Source organism: Eschrichtius robustus, chromosome 7, assembly GCF_028021215.1.
Source record: "Eschrichtius robustus isolate mEscRob2 chromosome 7, mEscRob2.pri, whole genome shotgun sequence".
Lineage (NCBI taxonomy): Eukaryota > Metazoa > Chordata > Mammalia > Artiodactyla > Eschrichtiidae > Eschrichtius > Eschrichtius robustus.
The window spans coordinates 132,563,857-132,584,274 of record NC_090830.1 but is presented as its reverse complement, the minus strand read 5'-3'; the positions used below and the strand labels follow the sequence as shown (position 1 = coordinate 132,584,274).

The 20,418-nt window shown below is 51.5% G+C and overlaps 1 protein-coding gene across 6 annotated transcripts in view; it reads left to right on the top strand.

Moving 5' to 3' along the window:
• The first annotated feature begins 6,700 nt into the window (after positions 1-6,700).
• Positions 6,701-20,418, top strand: part of CTBP2 (C-terminal binding protein 2) — a 164,460-nt gene continuing 150,742 nt past the window's right edge. For 2 of the 6 annotated variants that reach the window (XM_068548737.1, XM_068548741.1), the window contains exon 1: positions 7,663-7,752. The gene's annotated coding sequence lies outside the window, so the exon portion shown is untranslated. Of the gene's footprint in view, positions 6,941-7,500; positions 7,753-8,149; positions 8,202-20,418 lie in introns of those variants that run through there. The other 4 variants (XM_068548739.1, XM_068548742.1, XM_068548740.1 and 1 more) reach the window with 4 other exon arrangements.

The window sequence follows — 20,418 nt, the reverse complement described above, 5'->3', positions numbered from 1 at the left end:
ACCCCCAATCCTACCTCCCTAATACTATGTTCAATTAAAAATTACTTTATTCTCTTTGCCAGTTTACATATTTGACTTTTGCACAGCTCGGATCTCTCTTTTTTTAAAAAATTAATTAATTAATTAATTTTTGGCTGCGTTGGGTCTTCGTTGCTGTGTGCGGGCTTTCTCTAGTTGTGGCGAACGGGGGCTACTCTTCGTCGTGGTGCTCGGGCTTCTCACTGCAAGTGGCTTCTCTTGTTGCAGAGCACGGGCTCTAGAGCGCACGGGCTTCAGTACTTGTGGCACACAGGCTCAGGAGTTGTGGCGCACGGGCTTAGTTGCTCCAAGGCATGTGGGATCTTCCCCGACCAGGGCTTGAACCCCTCTCCCCTGCATTGGCAGGCGGATTCTTAACCACTGCGCCACCAGGGAAGCCCCAGCTCAGATCTCTTTGAAATATATTCACGGAGTGATTCATTCATTCATCCAAGAAGTATTTAACCAAGCACCTCTTACAGTCCAGGCCCTACAAAGTGGATCAAACCATCAGGTAATTTCGTGTTACAAAATGTGGTAACTGCTATTGAGGGCAATTCGTGCAGTTCTCTCCAAAGAAAAAGTCCCTTGCCCCAAGTCAGGGATGTTGATAGCGTTGGGGCTTTTGTGGTATTTATTAATAGTTTCCCACCAACTTCCAAAAAAATATTTTAGGTGGTTATATTAAAAACATATATACAACCCTACAGTTAATTAAAAAGTCAACATGGGAATCAGAAACTTCTTCCGACAGTTTCTCAGACCGGCTTCTCCAAATGCAGGAAGCGGTCCTGTGTCATCAGCACATCATCGTCAAGCAAGAAACATTTTATTGAGCTTCATTTTCCATCATATCTATCATGGAAAATACGATCAAACAACTGGTATTTTGCTGTCCAGATAGAAAACTGTTTTGAAAATATTTAATAGGCCTTCTCAACCAAGACAAACCAGTCCTCTTTCGGAGCAAGTTCACAATCACTTTTCACGGAGGAAGGAAAAAGTTGCTTCCTGGAACCCGACAATAGCTGGTTGGCATCCTTGGACATAACCTTTGACTTCGAGCTTCCTATGAGCCAGGCAACAAGGAATCATGGTGGTTTACACTTTTTAATTATCTGTTAAAAAGCAAACCCTCAGATCTTCAGGAAAGATGCCATGTACGTATGTGTATATTTATAAACAGTACAGAGCAGAGATGACAGAAATTCCCATGCCCTGAGGGAGAATCTGGACCAGCTCTTGTTGCCTGTCCCCTCCCCTCATGTATGTAGAGGGGGGAGGTGGTGCTGAGCCAAGTGACTGGACTGATGGCCCGTGGGAGGGGTGCTCCCGCCGCACTGTGTGACCTGGATGGAGCCCATGGCTTCTTGGTGGACACAGAAAGTACCTGAAAGCTAAGAGGTACAGTGCATCCATGGGGGAAGGTGGCCCTGTGGGAGGGGTTGGGGCGGGTCGTGTGTGCTATGGAGGACAAGGCAGCATCTCAAAGGGTCAGCTGCGCCAGGCTTGGTCAGCAGGGAACAGCTGAGTCCACAGGAAAAATGTCCCTGCCCTGTCTGTGCTGAGAGCTATACACTTGCTCCCATACTGCAGTACTGGGGCTCCTCTGGGCCAGGCCCCTCCACTGGAGAGAGGACCCCTCCCCCCACAGCGTTGGGGGAAAATGCCCCTTATGCGAATCCCAAATTCGTGTACCCAGAAAGGAGAGAGACTCCTTGAACAAGGGGAGAAATCACTCTGCTAAGGAATTTGAACTTTAGGCGCCAAAGGAGACCTGTTAACCCAGAAGAAACAGAATCAAGCCAGAAGACACAAAGTTGCCTTTCACTGGCAACATCAAGCGGGACTGGAGGCTCCCAGGCAAGTAAATTGAGTTCCCAGAATAAAGGAAAAGCCTCTTCTTCTACAGTACATCCCAGGGCAGTGTGTACACTTCAAACTCCTCCCACTTCAGAAGCTTGATTAACAAGATTACCTGAACAAATGAAGTATTCTGGGTGATTGGATTTTTCTATTTAACCAAGATTATCAGGGAAAAAGTGACTACAGATCTTTTACAAGGCAAAAACAAAAACAAAAAAAAAACCAAAAAGCAGTGTTAGATGCAACATTTTTGAACTCTTTATATTACTACTTCTTCCTTGAAATGAAAGTAATATGTGGAACCCTTATTCTCAGTAACCATTTATTTTCTACTTTCATTATCACAGCTTTTGATTGTTGTTCTGAAATTGATCCTCAGGAGCCTTAAAATCCACCATACCATACCCATCTTTGTTTTTATTTTTATTTTTTAAATTTTATTTATTTATTTATTTATTTATGGCTGTGTTGGGTCTTCGTTTCTGTGCGAGGGCTTTCTGTAGTTGCGGCAAGTGGGGGCCACTCTTCATCGCGGTGCGCGGGCCTCTCACTATCGCGGCCTCTCTTCTTGCGGAGCACAGGCTCCAGACGCGCAGGCTCAGTAATTGTGGCTCACGGGCCCAGTTGCTCCGCGGCATGTGGGATCTTCCCAGACCAGGGCTCGAGCCCGTGTGCTCTGCATTGGCAGGCAGGTTCTCAACCACTGCGCCACCACGGAAGACCCTGTTTTTATTTTTTTAACCAGTGTCTGACAGCACATTTATTTGGGGGGCTTTCCTTACTTTTTTCCTTTAAAGATTAGATTGAAGGCTTATTATTAAACAAACGAAGAAAGAAAAAACTTTCTAATAAGGAGAAGCTAAAAATACGTTTTAAAAATAACTAATTTTGCCTTTTCTGAATCTATACTAATAATGAAGATATGTGTACGTAAACAGAATCAGGCAGATAGGGGTCCAACCCCAGCTCCTCACTCACCAGCAGTGTGACCTTGGGGAAGTCACATGAAGTCTTTGAACCTCACTTTCTCTCATTTGTAAAACGGGGATAATACTAGCATCTCTCTTAAGCGGCTGCTATGAGGATTCAAGATGCATGTCAAGGGCTTAGCCCAGTGCCAGGCACCCTAGTGAGTCATGGACCAACATTTGTTGCTGCTATTATTATTTTTGTGACTCTTCTTTTTTGTGTCTTTCAAAATCCATGTTGGGACACCAGAAATTGAACCTGACCAGTTAAACAGGATTAGATGGGAAGAAGCATGGAGAGTACTGAAAAATGAGCATTTCAGTACTATATTCTATAAAGGTAACTGGCAGAGATAAAAATTAGTAAAAGGTATTTATTCTATAAATTATCTGAAATATATTTTAAAACAAAATGTTTTGTCTTTATCTTAATGTTTTTTTCCTTACTGAAAAATACCTTTAGGGACTTCCCTGGCTGTTCAGTGGTTAAGACTCCGTGCTCTGGTCAGGGAACTAACATCCCAGTTGCTGCACGACTCGGCCAAAAAAACCCAAAAACCAACCAACCAACAAACAAACCCACCTTTATATATAGTAGTAAGTATAAACTAAGAGGTTTGTGAGACAAAAGCTACTTTGCAACATTTTTTTAAAATATTCATTTATTTATTTATTTGGCTGTGCCGGGTCTTAGTTGCGGCACTCGGGATCTTTAGTTGCAGTATGCGGGCTCTTTTAGTTGTGGCATGTGGGATCTAGTTCCCTGACCAGGGATCGAACCTGGGCCCCCTGCATTGGGAGCGCACAGTCTTAACCACTGGACCACCAGGGAAGTCCCCATTTCTTTTATATTGCAGTAAAATATGCATAAGATTTACCCTTTTTAGGTGTATGGTTCTGTGGCATTAAGCACATTCACAATTGTTGTGCAATCCATCACCATCATCCATTTCCAGAACTTTTTCATCACTCCAAACAGAAACTCTGTGCCCATTAAACAACTCCCCTTTTTCCCCTCCTCCCTGCCCTTAGTCATCTCTTTCATTTGTCTCCATGAATTTGCTTATTCTAGATACCTCATATGAGTGGAAACTTATATTTATCCTTTTGGTTCTGGTTTTTTTTCACTTAGCATAACGTCCTCAAGGTTTGTTCATGTTTAGCATGTGTTGGAATTTCTCCTTTTTAAAGGCTGAATAATATTCCATTGTGTGTATAGACCACATTTTGTTTATCCGTTCATCCTTTGATGGATATTTGGGTTATTTCCACCTTTTGGCTGTTGTTATGAACATTGGTGTACAAATATTTGCTTGAGACTCTGCTTTCCATTATTCTGTGTATATACCTAGAACTGGAATTGATGGTTCATATAGTAAATTCTACATTACTTTTTGAGGAACTACCAAACTGTTTTCCACAGTGTCTGCACCAATTTATATTTATACCAGCAACGCACACGTTTTCTGATTTCTGACATCCTTACCAACCCTTATTCTTTTCTGTTTTTTGGTTTTTATTTTGTTTTGTTTTTTGATAATAGCCATCCCGATGGACATGATGTGGTATCTTTCTGTGGCATTGATTTACATTTCCCTAATAATTAGGGAAATCTCCCGTGCTTGTTGGTCATTTGTATATCTTCCTTTGAGAAATGTCTATTCAAGTCTTTGCTCATTTTAAAATGGAGTTTGAAATAACTCACATGTTGGGGGCAAAATATAGGGTACCAAGTTGAAATGAGAAATAATTTTTGGCTCCGAGGATGACTTTTTTTTTTTTTTAATAACATTCTCAAAACAAAGGACACAGTATTCTCTAAGGTCAAATTCATAATAGACATGAAAGTTGAACAAGTGATAGGAAAAGCCAGCTGACTTTCAGTGTTTTCTGGGTGAAAAGAGGGCCACTCAGAATCAAAGATCATCTGTGAAATAAGGAAGCAGAAAATCTTTATGGTTACCATAGCTTATGCCTAAGAAACATAGAAAAGCATATAATAGTACCTCAGTAGCCTGGGGGTGGGCGGGGTCAGGGTATAACCGAGAAGTATTTTAGGCGCCATGACTTTGAGGCAAAACTGCTGGGGAGAGGAGAGAGCTGGAGATGCGGGGTCGCCAGAAGACGGAGGTCACTGAGAGTGCGGGTCTGGCAGTTTTTCAACTGAACCGCAGAAGCCACTCGAGAGCCACTCAGCCGGCATGGCCGGGGCCTATTAGTGCCAAGTAGAAAACCAGCTTCGGACATTTTAGTAACCGAATTTTGTGAACTAGCGGGTGTTAAATGCCTAGTCCCGCGCTGCCATCACTTCTAGGAGGTCTTCAGTAGGGTTTTAAAACCTACTGTTGGATGATAAAGCGATCATCCGGAGTCAGGGGCCCCGCAAAGCCGGTCCCGCAGGCTGACCTGGGCGCACTTCAGCAAACGAGCAGTGCGCATTCCTTCCTGCTGTGAGCCGGCGTAGGAGTTTTTAAAATGTTAACAGACCGAGAGGCCTAGAGCAGCGCTCCTTGGGATGCAGAAAAGGGTTCAGAGATTCGGTGGTCCTTTCTCTGGCCCCCAGGCTCCAGCCTGTTTCCTCTGATTCACAGGGTGTGGTGCACTCCGGGTACGTGGGAGGCCAAACCCAGCGATTCGGCTCTGGGAATGACAGTCCCTGCGGCCTGCAAAGACCGGACCTCACACCCCTCCCCACGCCTTTCCTGCTCAACACCTCAATCTAGTTCGTCACATCTCAGTATGGTTTTTAAGCAGATCGAGACTAAGGGCTCGGTTCAGCCCACACGGGGGCCCTCGGAGGACGCGCGGCCGATCTCAGGGACGTGAGATGAGAGTGTGGGGGCTTCTGGGGAGCAGGGAGAAGAGCCCTCCCAGCCCGCAGCCGCTGGCTCCCTTCTGCAGACCGAGTTCCAACGCCGCGGGTCACGGGCATGGAAGTTAGTCTAGCTGCGGCCGGCGCTCCGCCTGGATTCCGGGTTTGGTGTCCAGACACTAACCTTGGGGCGTCGGAGCTGTGCGCAATTCCAGGTCCCCGACTCTGGGGGCCCCCCGGCCGCAGATCGCCTCCGTCCCGCGAGGCCCGGAGCTCCCACCCAAGGCAAGGCTTTAAAAATAGCCCCGACAAGATCCAGGCAAGAGGAAGGAACAATTTTTTTTTTTTTTAATGTGTAGAAAATGTTTTGCTTCTGGTAGGGAACACTACCGCTGCAAGTTCCAGCACATAGGGCTCCCTCCGCGCGCACCCACGGCCATCTCCGCCCCTCGGGCCAGGCGCGGGCACTGTCTCCCGGATCCGGATTTGGGAAGCGCAAGTGCCCCCTGTGGTCGGCCCGCGCCTGACCCCACGGGCCTGAGAAGACAGAAGTGGCCGGCGTAGGGGCCCGGGAGGAAGTTGGAGCCGCGGGGCCAGGAAGGGGGCAGGTCGGCGCCGCGGGCCTGGCGGGGGCCCCACTGAGCCAGGGCCACCCCGGGGCGCCGTGCCGAGGCCCGCGCGGGCTCGCGTCCCCCCACGTGGCCGGCCGCCCGGGGCCCCACGTGGAAGGGGCGGAGGAGGAAGGAGGGCGAAGGGAGGGCCGGATTCGCGGCCGCTGCAGATGGACCCCCAGCCCTGCCCGCGAGGCCCCAGCGCTTCGCTAGGGCCTCCCAGGCGGGGCCAGGCCGGGGAGTGCCCGCCGCGCCCGGCCCACTCGCCCGCCCGCCGCGCCTGTGTGCACTTTCGCGGAGCCACTAATCCCCCGAGAGAGGCGATTTGTAGTGAAGAGTATCTGTAGGGGGCGAGGCCGGCCCATGTGGGGTTGTGTCATTGGTTTGCAAAGAGAGACCCCGCCTTTGCCCAAAAAAAAAAAAAAAAAAAAAAAGCGAGGAGTGAGCGAGCGGCGACCCTCACCTCGCCTCCCGCCTCGCTCCTGCGCAGCCGGCGGCCACCGGGAGACGCGGCCGCGCCGCTTCTTTCCCTTTCCTTTTCTCTCCGTTTTCCTCCTCCTTCGCCGGAGGAGAAAACAAATAAAGAAGAGCAAATAGCCGGGAGGCGCTCGGCTTCCAGGACGCTCCCTCCCCCGATCCAAGTTGGAATTAGCATCCTCTTGGGGGTGAGCGCGGCGCGGGGCGTGTGCGGGCCGGGGACCCCCAGCGCAGCCCCCTCCCTGCGGCCGGGCGCGGGGCCGGGACCAGGCTGGAGACGTTCGGGAGCCGGGTGGGCGGAGGAAGGGGGTGGGGTGGGTGGGGAAGTAGGAAGAGGCTCGGCGGCAAGGGGAGGAGGAGGAAGGGAAGGGGAGGGGTAGGGTGGGGAGCGGAGATAAGGGGAGGGGACGGGACGGGAGGGGAGGGAGGGGAGGGAGGGGAGAGGGGAGGAGAGAGAGGGGAGGGAGGGGAGAGAGGGGAGGGAGGGGAGAGAGGGGAGGGAGGGGAGAGGAGAGGGGAGGAGAGAGGAGACAGGGGAGGGGAGGGGGGAGGGGAGGGGAGAGGAGGGAGGGGAGGGGAGGGGAGAGGAGGGAGGGGAGGGGAGAGGAGGGAGGGGAGGGGAGGGGAGAGGAGGGAGGGGAGGGAGGGGAGGGAAGGGGAGGGAGGGGAAGGGAGGGGAGGGAGGGGAAGGGAGGGGAGGGAGGGGAAGGGAGGGGAGGGAGGGGAGGGGAGGGGGAGAGATTAAGTTTTTGTGTGTGTGTGTCCTTGTGTGCGTGTGTCATTTTAAGGTGGCCCGGGAGCGGCCCAGAGGAACTGGCAGCGGCCGGAGGAGCGAGGGACGGAGCCGGGAGCCATGCCGCGCTGAGGGGGGGGCCGCACAGCCGCCGCCACCGCCGCCACCGCCGCCGGGTGGGGTGGGAGGGGCGGGAGCCGCCGCCGCTGCTGCCGCCGCCTCCCGGGTGGGCGCCCTTCGCCGTGGACGCCGGCGGCCCGGGACGAGGTAAGGGGGGCCCCGGGGGAGGGCTGGGGCCGCCGCCGCCCCCGCCTCACCTGCGGCCGTGGGCCGGGGGCGCCGCGCCCGCGCCTCACTGCGCCACTGGGGGGGAGGAGGAGGAGGGCGAAGGACACCAAGCCGGCATCCGAGGACATCTTTGGTCTGCGTCCCCGGCCCGGTGTCCCCGCTCGGCGCTCGGGAGTGGGCGCCGGCCTGGGGTCCCTGCCTGCTGCCCTCCGCCGCCGATCGTGCCCGCTGGCCGCCGTTAGCGCCAGGATTTTTGTTGTTGTGATGAGAGTTGATGAATGCGAAGTAGGCGGTCACCTTCCTTCCCATCAGGATTGGCAAAAAAAAAAAAAGAAACCCCGAGCACGGCGGCGTCCGGAGGGCAGCGGCGGCGGCGGCGTCTCGGCGACGGTTTCCTAGGCGCCCCCGGCTCCTGTTCCCGGAGGCCGGTGGGTGCGCGCGCGGGGGCCGCCCGCGACCCAGGCCGAGCGCGCGGCGCGCCGCGGGGACAATACGGCCGGATTCCCCGGAACCGGGAGTCCGAGCGCGTGGGGCCTTGCGCCTGCGGGGCGGGGGAGGGGAGCGGGGGTCCGCTGGGAAACCGGGGCGCGCGCGGCTCCGGGTCCCCAGGGAAGCGGCCCCTGCTGGCAGGGGATCCCGCGCGGCGCCCCGGGAGCGCAAGTGAAAGACGGGAAAGGATGCGAAGTGGAACCCTTTTGTTTTGCCGGCCCCGCATTGTTGGCTCCTCCGGGCAGTCGGGCCACATCTGCCGCCGCCGCCACCACTGCCGCGGCGGGCTCGGCCCGCCAAAGTCGCAGCGGGGCGGGGGCCCGGGGCGAGCCGGGCGGCGGGCGCGGGCGGGGGCCGAGCTGGCTGGGCATTTCCTCTGCCCGGCCGCGCTCCCGCCGGCACCACTTCCTCCTCACACGCCGCCGCCGCAGCCGCCGCCGCCGCCGCGAACCCGGCCCGCCCGCCTCCCCCGCCCTGGCCGCACTTTTCGGGTGGGGCGAACCAAAAAGAAAAAGTTTCACAGGAGGGGCTGGCGAGGGCGCGACCCGGGCGGCGGGGACTCGGCGCGGCGCAGAGGCAGCCGGGTGGCCGCTATCGCCTCTTCCTCCTTGTCCTCCGCGGCGCCGGACGGACCCGCGCGGCCGAGGGGAAGCGCCTTTCTTTCTCTACCTCGCGCTCTTCCCAACGACCCGGGGCAAGTTGGGCAGAGGCGCGCGGGTGCCGGGGCGTGCAGGGCCTTTCACCAGCCGGAGGCCCGCGGTGTGGCCGGTCGCCCGCAGCCCACGCAGCGCCCAGGTGCCGGGAGGCCGCGGGCCGGGGAGCTCTGCGCGGTCACCGCCGGCCACGGCGAGACACACACGCGCACACACTCCCTTCGGTGGCTCGCTTTCCGCCGCCGCGGATGGTCACGGACACTGAGTCTGCGTGTGCGCGCGAGTGTGTGTGGTGCGCCCAGCCCCCGAATACTTTTTCCGGAGGCGGCCCAAGCAGCAGTTGGCTCCAAGGGCACCCGGGTTTAGTATTTTACAAGGGAAAGGAGGAATTTTTCGTAGAAATCCCCGCTTGATCTGCGTCCTTGCGGTGCAGGCTGCTGGCAGTGGCCTGCGTAGTCATGCCGGGCTCACTTGCCCTATCCGGGGTAAACAGATCTTTCTGGATTTTTCCCCCTTTTTTCTTTTTTAAAGACTAGAGATCGGGTTAAGTTCTTAGAGAGTCAGACGTGAGTGGCTTGAAGGGTAGACAAGAGAATTCTATTCTATAAATATGCATTGGGAATTTAAAATGCTAAGTGCCTTATTTGCAATTCTGTTGGATATTGTAGAGACTGGTATATTTTTATCTGACATGGATAATTTGGAGGGGACGTTTATTTTGGTTAGTTTACTAAGTGATTCTGCCTCCCGACTTTGGCGAAATATATCAAACTCTGGTACTACTCTTTCAAAGAAGACACTCTTCTCTGCTAGCTAGGTGCTTGGGCTCAAAGGCAGTTAAAAATTTACCCCGTGTTCAGTACCTAAGACTGCTGTTCTGCCTCTAGGGTTCTCAAAGTAGAACTTTAGTTTTCATGTGCTTAGGAGAATTCCACTGTTTTGATTTTTTTAAAATAAATTTTCTACATTTTGAAGTAATGGGACTTTAAAGCATCTTGTTTTCATAATCATTTGATTTCAAAGCATACTTCTTAAAGCAATTATAAAGCAATATTTAAAATGCTAATTAAACACTTTCAGTCAGAGCAGCTTTAATATAATATTGAAACAGGAGTTCTTTTCTCTTTTTTAAGTAAGAGGGACTGTATCCCAGAGTTGAAACACTAAATATCCTTTTGTCTAGCATCAGATCTCTGGGCTGCTCTGACACACTCTCTGGTAAAAACCCCTAGTGCCCTTTCTACTGCCCCTCCCCCCCCAAAGAAAAGTTAATGAGATGGTAGATTTCAAGCAAAAAAGCAGGCCCTCCTTCTTGCAAAATATGCTTCTAGTTGCCATTGAAGTTGGATGCTAGCTGTGAATGCACTTGCCTTTAATGAAACCAGTTTAATCGTTCACACTTGATCAAGTATAACAGGACCAAACAAAGGAAAGAAGCCAGCATATTTCTGTAGAGCATTGAGGGGTTTAGTGTTAAGTGTTGATGTTGGGTCGACCCCTCCCCCTACTCTGTCCCCAGTACAAGGGAGTGAGGGTTGAAGGCAAAGGGAATTTATGACACTGATTGGTTTTCTCTGCCCGAGGAGTAGGGGACCCCAGTTTGTCCCTGTAAAAAGCAGTTATTAGAGGGAATTTACAAATCTTGGGTTTGGAGCTTGTTTTGGACCTGACATGGTGCTTTTTGGTTTAATTCTTTTTCCTGTTTGGGAAGATAAAGCTAGGCGGTATGTTTTCTCCCTCCTTTCTGATTGTACATTAATAAAGCTAGGTGGAGGGCGCTCTGCGTAGCTCTGCAGATTTGAGCTCAGAGCCCTGTTATTTAGGATTTCACTTGGGATCTTTGAACATCCTGAACTGGGTGTTCTCCTGGGGGAGGGGCAGGGCAAATTGCCTTTTCTTAACTGTGGTTTAAACAACAACAACAGCAGCAAAAAAATCTCTTTGTCCCTAAAATGTATTCCTTTGCCAGGCTCGAATTGCAACTTATGTCTGGCACTTAGTCATTGACTGGGTGAAGAAATATTTGCAAAGTGTGTCTCTTTAAAGTTAAAAAAGTAAAAAAGTTTGGCTACTTAAAAACAAACACTACTAGCATTGTAAAAATACACCAGTGACATACTTTGTGAGATATTTTGGCCTTTTAAGACTCAGGGCACACCTGTTCCTGTGGAGTCGAGTTTGCTTTCCCTGGCATTGTTAATCTGGTCGTGTACACAAGACGAAACAGGAAAACTTGCTCTTCGTATAATTATTAACTAGCCATCAGTTACCCTTTCAGGGAATAATCAATAACTTTACTCTTGACTTGTAAAACTCCAGAAAGAAATCCTATTCATAAGCCCTGAAAGTGTTTTAATGAGAGACGAAGTGAAACAAACAGCCACAGCAACAGCAAACAAAACTGCAAAATCAACGTGCAACTTTTTCAGTGTTCTGAGTAGCCAGCGACAAGGTAAATGAAGGATGAGTATGCAACATAGGTGCTGAGCAAGCACAGCGCTGGATTGGGAAAGGATATTATTGCTGGGAACTGTTAAAATGCTAAAGCAAAGAGAGTTCAGGATAACTCACACCGTTTGAAATCCTTGAGACTCAAAACCAAAAGGGCGGCCCTGCTGAGGTCTAGCACCAGAACGCCATTTGCCAACAATTCTCTTCCATCATGAATCATTTTTGAAGGCAAAGTTATCCCTTTTGCACTTAACACTTTCCCTAAATGGAAAAAATTTAAAGAGTTTACAGCAACAGCAGAATGGCCACCCCAGTTGTCATTTTTTACCACTGTCATTTTAATATAGAAGGGCTGTCATCATAACATATGTGAGTACAAGCCTGGGTCCCTCTGTTACTAATCTTTCTATCAGTGAAAAGCAGCAGCCCAAGTGTCTCATGTCCCTGATACAGGCCACAAATATATATTCATATAGTACGTGATTGGGAAAGGAAATTTATCTCTTTTCAGCAGGGCACAACTCCTGTAATATTTCCACCACCTGGCTGATAGTTCAATTACAGAGGGTGGAACACATTTCTGTAGTAATTTAAAAATGGGAGTGCAGTTTGCTTGGCCCTTCAAATAGAAGTTCTTGTACTTAACACCGTGTATTGAAATATTGGGGTGTCTTATTCCCCAAGAATGTTCCTGCATTTCACTAGCTAAGGAATGCTTGTGTGGACTTCCACTACTGCAGACTTTTAGTAGGCACATGAAAATGCTGGAATGGATCTGCTCTCAGAGGCTATACTGCCTGGGCAGTATCAGTTTTCTCCCTTACAGCTGGTAAGCATGTCCTAATTTACACTCCTACGGTTAAAGTTACAGCATCCTGGGAAAGAAGGAAAAATGCAAATCTTCCCCCCCCCAATCAATCTTTTGAAGTTAATTTTTATTCAAGTCTGTGTTTGATGGAATATGTATCAAAAACTTATGAAAGGGTATTTTTTTTTCTTTTTTTTTTTTTAAACACACCTATCTCTGGGTTTGGAAAATTACATTTAATAATTGCTAAAAACTTCAGAACCATTTTTAAGGTGTTCAGTGTTTCTTTTGATCATGATTTAATGGATAGTATCCAAAAGCCATCAGTGTGACTCTAATGATCTTCACAAATTAATGTTTGGGCTTCATCTGTAGTTTGCTTTTAGCCATCATTATTAGTATTTCAAGCCTAAATTATGGCTGCACTTGGGCCTTCAGGACTGCACCAGTGAAAAGAAGGGCTTTGCACATTGTGCAAAAAAAAAAAAAAAAAAATGGGATTCACAAATGAATACAGAATGTACAATAGGGAGCAAGCCAGGCCATTGTTTGTGTGGAATGTTGACTATGGGAGCCAAGGGGCAGTTTCGCCTTCATTCTTCTAACTGCTCGAGAACACAGAAACTTCAGGAGCTGCAGACAGGATGGGAACCAGAGTCTCAATCATCTGTCTTTGCCTGGCATGGAAATTGGGGTCGCCGGCCTGCTCCCTTTCCAGACTTTTTCTTAGAAGGTGGTCTTTTCTGGACTGCTGGGGAACTCTGTGTGCTTCTTCTTCTCAGTGATCTGCTTTTTGGAGGAAAGATTCTAAAAGCAGATAGTAGGGTTCTTCTAAGAAAGTGTAAACGAAGCAGACTTTCCCCCCCCCCGCCCTGAAATGCAATTTTCAGAAATCACGTTCAACGCTTACCAGAAACTGAGGCATCTGAAGTCATAGGAAGCAGTTGTGTTTATTTTTATTATTCTCCTCACATGAGTTTTTAGTCTGTTTGTGGTGTTAGGGAAAGTGCGGCTAAAACGAGTATTTGTTGGATTTTCGTATTTTGTTGCACAGGTGCTGCCATTTCTGAAAATGCTCCTCTGTATTGCATCTTCCTTCTCCATTCACAAAGCTTCCTGCTTCCACAGGGGAGCTGAGGTTCCAAAGTGGAGCCAAAACTCTATTGCTAAAGGGGCAGGCGCTCGTGTTAACTTTCTTTTTTGCCTCTCCTGGAAGTGGGATCAGTGTAGCCCTGGCCCATTGTTGGGGGCTGATGCCCCTTCTGCCTGGAACTTTGGGGGCCAGTTGATGTTTCCATCTGTATCTAGCCTAGTTCCTCCTTGCGTGAATGTTTTAGAAATGATCTGCTTTAACTGTTTCTGTAACGAAATTTAACAGATGGTTGCCTAGGGGTGGCTTAATATTCACAAAAATTGTGATAAAATGGTTGGGTTCTTTCTTATTCCTGGAGCAAATGATGCTTTCGCTTTTATGGAGAATTGTGACTTCTATCCTGGGTAATAACAGAGCCTGCATTCTCCCCAGGATCAGATGGTGTTTAGGGGATGTTAATCCCGAATAGCTGTTGTTGCCTGAACTTGGTGGGCAGCCTCACCTTTGGTTGGTGTTCACTGAGAGTCCAGAAATGTCCCAGGGTAGGGGGGAAGGCAGTGCTTTTCCACAAAATGGTGTGGTTCTTAAAATTCATCCTGCTTGTGAGATGAAAACACAAAGAAAACCTTCCTTTACACTGTTGCTTTTTCTCCCTCTCGAAAGTGCTCAGAAACCTGCTTTTTGCATTAAAATAAATCTTTAATTATGACTTGAAAGACACTATTAACTGGCTTGAAGCTTGGTTGGAAGTAGTGGCAACGTTTCTGTGTCTCATCCCAGCCCAGGTTGTGGCAGAAACTTGGAAGGGTCTTTTTAAGGAATTCGTCACATGGATGATGTGTGGGTCTTTTTCTGCAGCACTGGGGCTGGCCAAGGGGTTGTAAACTCGCTGCTGCGCTCCAGCCATGCCTGAAATCTGGCTTCCAGCACAGGACAAACAAAAACTTCATTATGGAGTCATGGAATCCCAGGAAGTTTCTTTGGAAGGAACTGTAGCCTGAGATTATAGAGGTCAGCTCCTCTGGCCTGATGGGATTGTCCCCCCCCCCCCCCCCACCAACCCCCTGCCCCAGGTATATGGCAATTTAAAAAGCCTAAAGGCTAGCTGTTGAGGCTAGCAAAGAATCACTTGTTAGGTGAAAATGACCTGAATCCAACCTGGAAGTGATAGTGTTGTAGCTGCCCCAGGTGTGTGAGTGTGTGTGGGGTAGGAGGAGCAGCTGGTGAAGTTCCTTTGCTGTAGGGGGTGGAGGCCAGGAAACGGTTTGTGCACCTTTCCTGCTGAATGAACTCTGGCTGGGACTTTATTCTTTTGCTGATGGATGTCTTTAGTGCGGTGGGTCTAGAAGTGCAAATAAAGTTTCTGCTAGTTCAGGCCCAGGTGGGTCTGGGGAAGGGGTAGGGGTCATGCCTGCACATCCTTTTGGATGGTGGGGAGCCCATAGGGTGTTGCAGCTTCCGGGCCTGCCCACCTGGACTGCAGCCGGAGCCCGCAGCGAGCCGGGAGGGCTCTCAGGAGCTCTGAAAACCCTGTCCAAGAATGGTTGAGGGGACTGGAGTGGAGCGGCCTTGCCTGGTCACGTGGGCTTGCTTTGCTGGGAGGGACAGGGTGCTGGTGACACCACGGAGGCCTTGCTGTTGGAGCTGCCAGGCCAGATGGCTTGCGTGGGCTCCTAGCACTGGCTGAGTTTGACTGACCACTGGGCCCGGGGTGGTAGGGCAGAGCTTTCCGAACAGCAGAGACCCCGATGGTGGCCCACACCTGGGGGCACCTGCCTGCTGAGCTGAGGGGTGGGAATGCTGTGTTTTCTTCCCAGGGGGTGTGACAAATATTTTAAAAGTTTCTTTCCGGCTCTTCTTCAGACGTTGAAGTGTGGGCTGCATTGCTGGCTGATGCCTCCAGCTGCCACTGCAGGCCTGGATGGAGCAGGAGGTCCAGTGTGGCTGCCACGGTTTCTACCCATATTCCTTAGTATCTCAGGAGGACACAGAGATGTTCCAGAATCTTTTTTTCTCAGTGCTTTCTGCTTACGGGCTAGAAGTCACTCCAGGAGGGCAATCAATAAAGAGTATATTTTGCTGTACAGATATCAGTGTGCACATATAAGTGCCTATAGGTAAAGTCTCATAATGTTTTTGATCTTAAAAACATTTCACAGTCATTAATCTTCACGATTCTCCTGCCGGCTAGGTAAATAGAGCAATTCCTATTTTATGCGAGGATGAAACATTGAATTGCCTCCCCCGAGTCATAAAGAAGCTGGTCTTCGCCTCCTGTTTCTGTAGCTCGAGTTCGGGGGCCTCGGGCGCCGGGAACCCCAGCGTTCCGCCCAGACTGACCGCAGGGCGACTTCCGGGCTCCTGCACGACCTTCTGCTGCGGGGAGGGCAAAGTTGGGCCTGGGTGAAGGCCAACCGCCCTACCTGGCTGCCCTCTACCTGAGGGGGCGTGGTCTGCGGCTGCACTACCCCGAATGCGCCCCGTCAGCCGGGGTGCTGGGCCTTGCTATAAGGACGGCTCTCCTGGCGTCTGGGGTTCCGGGATTCTAGGACCCCAGGCCCGAAGGTGAGGTCCCCCTGATCCCCTGGGCCCCGCGGACCTGGCAGCTCCGCTCCTCCCCTCCAGGCTGGCTCACCTGGCGGCCCCGCCCCCGAAGGCCGCCTACGTGGCGGCCCCGCCCGCCTTTTCCTTCCCCTGCCCCCCGGCTGGACCCCGCAGGCTCGCGTGTTTATCCCGCCACCCCATCCCCTGCGCTGTACCCGACTCCGCCGGAAGCGCCCCTCCTCTCACGCTTTGCCCTTTCACTTGTAAATAGGGAGCTGCTTCCCGCCGCTGGGAATTTGTCGAGAGGTGATAGAAATGGCCCTTACCCCCACCAGTGCCCACTTCCTCCTTCCTCCCGCAGCCCATTGTGCGGGGTCCCGCCCCTCGCCGCCGCCCACCCGCGGGCTCGCCCGTGCCCCTCCCAGTCCCCCCGGCCGGGACGTGGAAGGAGCCCCGAGAGGACGCAGGACACCGAGGCGAGGCTCGGAGCAGAACCAGGTACCTGGCTGGACCGTGCCCGAGCCACCCCAGCGATCGCGGGCTCCGGAGATCTGAAACCTGAGTCGTGTTGTCCCTGTCTGTACAGCCCACTCCCAGCGGACAGGGAGGTTCGATGGTGGCAGAGATGCGACAAGCGGTAAACGGCCCCATCGCTGGGACTTGGCCGGCTTGGCATCCCGTCCCGGGGGCGGTGTTGAGGCCGCGGTTTCTGCCGCAGCCTTCCAATCTGGCTCTTTTACTTGTACCAATAGCGCGGTGGTAGTTCCGAGGGCTACCCCGTCCTCCCTCAGAATCTACATCCTTCTCACACTGCAGCACTTCTCCCGGCGTGGGGCTTGATGAGCCATGTGACTAGAGGTTGCAGGGGCAGTAAGTGTAGAGCCAGGATGAAACGGGGCTTTTCCACCCTGCACCCCTCTCATCCTTGGTGGAGGAATTTCTGTGTGTTCGGCTCTTTCTATCCTTGCAAACTTAAATTTGATACTCAAGAAGTCCATGCAGACCATTTAAGTAGTTCTTTTATTTTTGTGAAGGTAACACTATAACTACCCTTGATTGATCCTTTACTTAGAATCTTTGTCACTTTCACTGGACGCTTGGCCTGTGTTGCGTTTGACCTTTACAACAAGGTGGGTGAGGTGTCAGGCCCAGGGGACACTTGGGTGACTTGTCCATCGCCCTCCCTGCCCTCCAAGTGGCAGAGCTGGGATTTGAACAGGCTCTTGGAAGTGAGGACTGGGCAGGATTCCCTGGTGAAGGAGCCGCTCTTCCCGCCGCCCTGAGAGCAGAGGGGAGGTGAGGGTTCAGGCTTGCCCTGAATCAGGCATGTTCTCCCCAGGATTCAGATGGCTTCTCAGAAACAATTATCTTTCTCAGGCCCAGAGTTGCTTTCTAGATCACATGGGACTGTGAGAAGTCTGGCTTGTTTTAATTTCCTTCTTTGATTAGTGGTCTTTTGTTGGGATCTCACAATCTAATGCTAAGGAAGGATTTCTAGATAGTTTCCTGGACCAGGCCTGTTTTAAATTCACTACACTTTCTGAGTTAATGAACAGCATGGCTCCTGATCTGAAGCCTGAGGCAGGCTCAGGAGATGGGGGGCCCCATTGTGTGCACAGGGAGAATTCTGCCTCTGGACCACAGACTGAGTGTCCGGGCAAAGACGAGACACCGGAAGGACCTCAAGGGCTAGGCACAGTGCTATTGATCGGCCTCTTTGAGGTAGAAGTGATAGTCACTGTTTCACCAATCAAGAAACAGCGTGGGGGGGGGGGGCGGGGGGTTGGAGTTCAGCAACTAAGGGAGCCAGAAGTCAATTCCACCTGGCTCTGGTTTCTCTGTAATTGATTGAGGCTTTTGGCTTTTGATTGGGACTTGAGTACATTTGGGGATGGCTTTGCTATGCTCGCCAAATCAGACCCCTCTGTCCTCCTGATGTCATTTCCTCCCTTGCCTCTATCTGGGTGTCTCTGATGTGCACATCCCCCCACCCCACCCCCAGCAAGCACACACGTGTGTGTATGAGCACACACATACACACACATGCCCTGAGATGATGTGGCTAGCTTTCACAGTGTTTAGGTTTTTTTGTTTTGTGTTTGTTTTTTCTGGTAAAATTGGGTTTAGTAGCCAGGTGCTCGACAAGCCTGTGGTCTGGATGAGTGACCTCAGTGGGAGTCTTCTCAAGTGAGCCCCCTCCGTCCTAGCATGTGCCCTCACTTGGGGGAGGGGCTGGAGGTGGATGGGGCGCTCCCCTCCCTCACTCCGGCTGCTTCTCACTTTCCAGCTGGATTCATTATGCACATTTTACAGTGGGAGTTGGTTCCTGTGTTCAACATGGGGGAATTTGGGAAAAGAGACAGGGAAGATGGTGAGGATTTCACCTAATTGGAATAGTCTGTTTGCACCACTCCTGTAAAAACTGGCGAGAAACTTGATTCTGCTGGGTAAACCTCCTTTGGGTTGCGGCCCTGCATTTGTGTTGGCCTTGGAAAGGAATTTGAATTAATACTCCCGAACAAAAGGAACAGCTTTCTTTTCAAAGAGGCTATCAGAGAATTGAAAGGGAATGGCACAAAGTTGGGTGTGTCCTGAAATCTGGAGACCGGCCCTGCCTGGGTGATTAACTCACCTGAAAGGCACCCGGAGCAGGCGATGTGGGAGCTCTCTGACTGACCTTGGCTTCCTTTAGGGTAAGGTCCCCGCAAGGTGGAGATTTTCCTGAAAAACAGGCTTTCCTTTAATTACAAGATTATCCTCCTGCCCTACCATGCTTCTCTTCCTTTCGTGAACACGTGTGTGGTTGCAGACACGTGTGTGCTTGGGAAATAAATCCCTGAGTCTTTGCTGGTGCTCCAAGGCTCCAGTGGGCCTGGGGGGTGGTGGGGACACTGCAGACTCCCTCTCCCAGCCTTTGGGTTCTGCCCTGTTTCCTGGAGGTTGAGGGCAGCGCGGGGTCGGGGTCGGGGGCTTTTGACCAATTAGTCCGGTCCAGCTTGGGTCATGATTATATTCTGCCTATTTTAAGTCCCCCCTGCAGTTTTCACACAGGGTCTCCATTCTGCTTCACTTCCCATGGGAAAGGGTGGTGCATGGCGGGTGCAGGCACGCCAGGATTAGCCCTGGGCCAGCTCGTGCCTCTCAGGCCTCAGCGGTGCTCGTTGGGACCCGAGAAGGAGAAGCTGCTGCTTCCATGGGGGCCTTTCTGCCTGGAGGGTGGATGTGGCCGGGTCTGAAGGCATTTAAGTACAGGAATGTTCTCATGGCCCTTATGGTTTTGTTAGCCTTGGCCAGCCGAGAGCCAGGATTTGTGGGTGGTCCCAGAACCTCTTCTGGGTCTGCAGGTGTGTATCCCTGTCCTCTTCTGGGTTTAGGGATCCCTGGCTCTGCAGAAACGCCCCTGGGCTTGGCATCCCGAGTTCCTCCAGAAGGACACGGGGGAAATCTGATAGGTTTCCCCCACATGCCCTGTTGGTGCCGCGGTGAGTACACCAGGTTTCCCGAGACCCTGTTTTTCTCGGCCTTGGCCTTGTGCAGAGTTCTGTTTATTCTCCCTGTTCCTCCAAGGTGCTTGCTGCTTTTCGCTCAGGGCTGAGGATTTTTTTTTTTTTCCCACACACAAACATCCTTTCTTCTCGTTTTTCAACTAAGCCTGGGATTAAGAATGTGGCTTCATCTGACAAAAGCCAGGAGATTTCAGAATTAACGTTGGAATTCTATCTGTAGTGATGTCTTCCTGAGTATTTAAGGAGGGCTTTGAACAGTGGGTAATTTTCTTCTTCCCTAAACTGGCCAGACGTGCTCCAAGTAGTGGGCAGAGAAAGCAGCTCAAAGTGGTTTGAGTTTTCTTTGCGGTAATTGTGAGCTTGCCTTACTGAGTCTCCTGTGTCCCAGGGGCAGGAAGGAGAGGGGCTGTGACTAACAGTTGTTTGGGTTGTGCTCTTGATGTGTGTCTCAGACGACCCAAGAGCTTAGACGCCCCTCAGAGCTCAGCAGAACCGCTAGAAATGCACATTGCAAGTATAACTTCGGTTCTTAAAAAGGTTTCTCTGCAAGGGAGATTAACGGGTTTTTTCCTAATTTATTTCATCTTCTGTAGCTGCAGTGGGCAGGCTGGGGTCTTGGAGGGAGAGTGAATGGTGGGAGTTGGGTCTGGGTGCCTTGTCGTTAGTGGGGAGGAGGGCAGGGTCAGTGCAGGGACCACTTTTTGGCCGTGCTTGTATCTGGGAGTTTTGCAACCTGGTGATTACTTGGCATGTCAGGCTCCAGGCTGAGATCCAGAAGCTTTTCTCTGGGCCACCCTGGAGCACTGGGCTGACCTCAGTGTGACCTGGGGACTCACTCTGATGGTGAGGGAGAGGTCCCACCAAGGCAGTGAATGTCTGCCTCCTTTGCCAGGGCTGAGGCTGGGCCCAAGGAGGGACGGCCCTGCCCCCAAATATACACACGTCCCCACCAGCAGAGGACGAGGCATCAGATGGGGCAGACTGTTCTAGAAAGTGTGGGAAAAAGGAGGGATGGAACGAGACACGCGATTGCATTCGGGATTTCACGAGCCCTCGCAAAGGGCTTCCGTTTCTGAATCGGAAGCAAGGGTAAGAACAGGG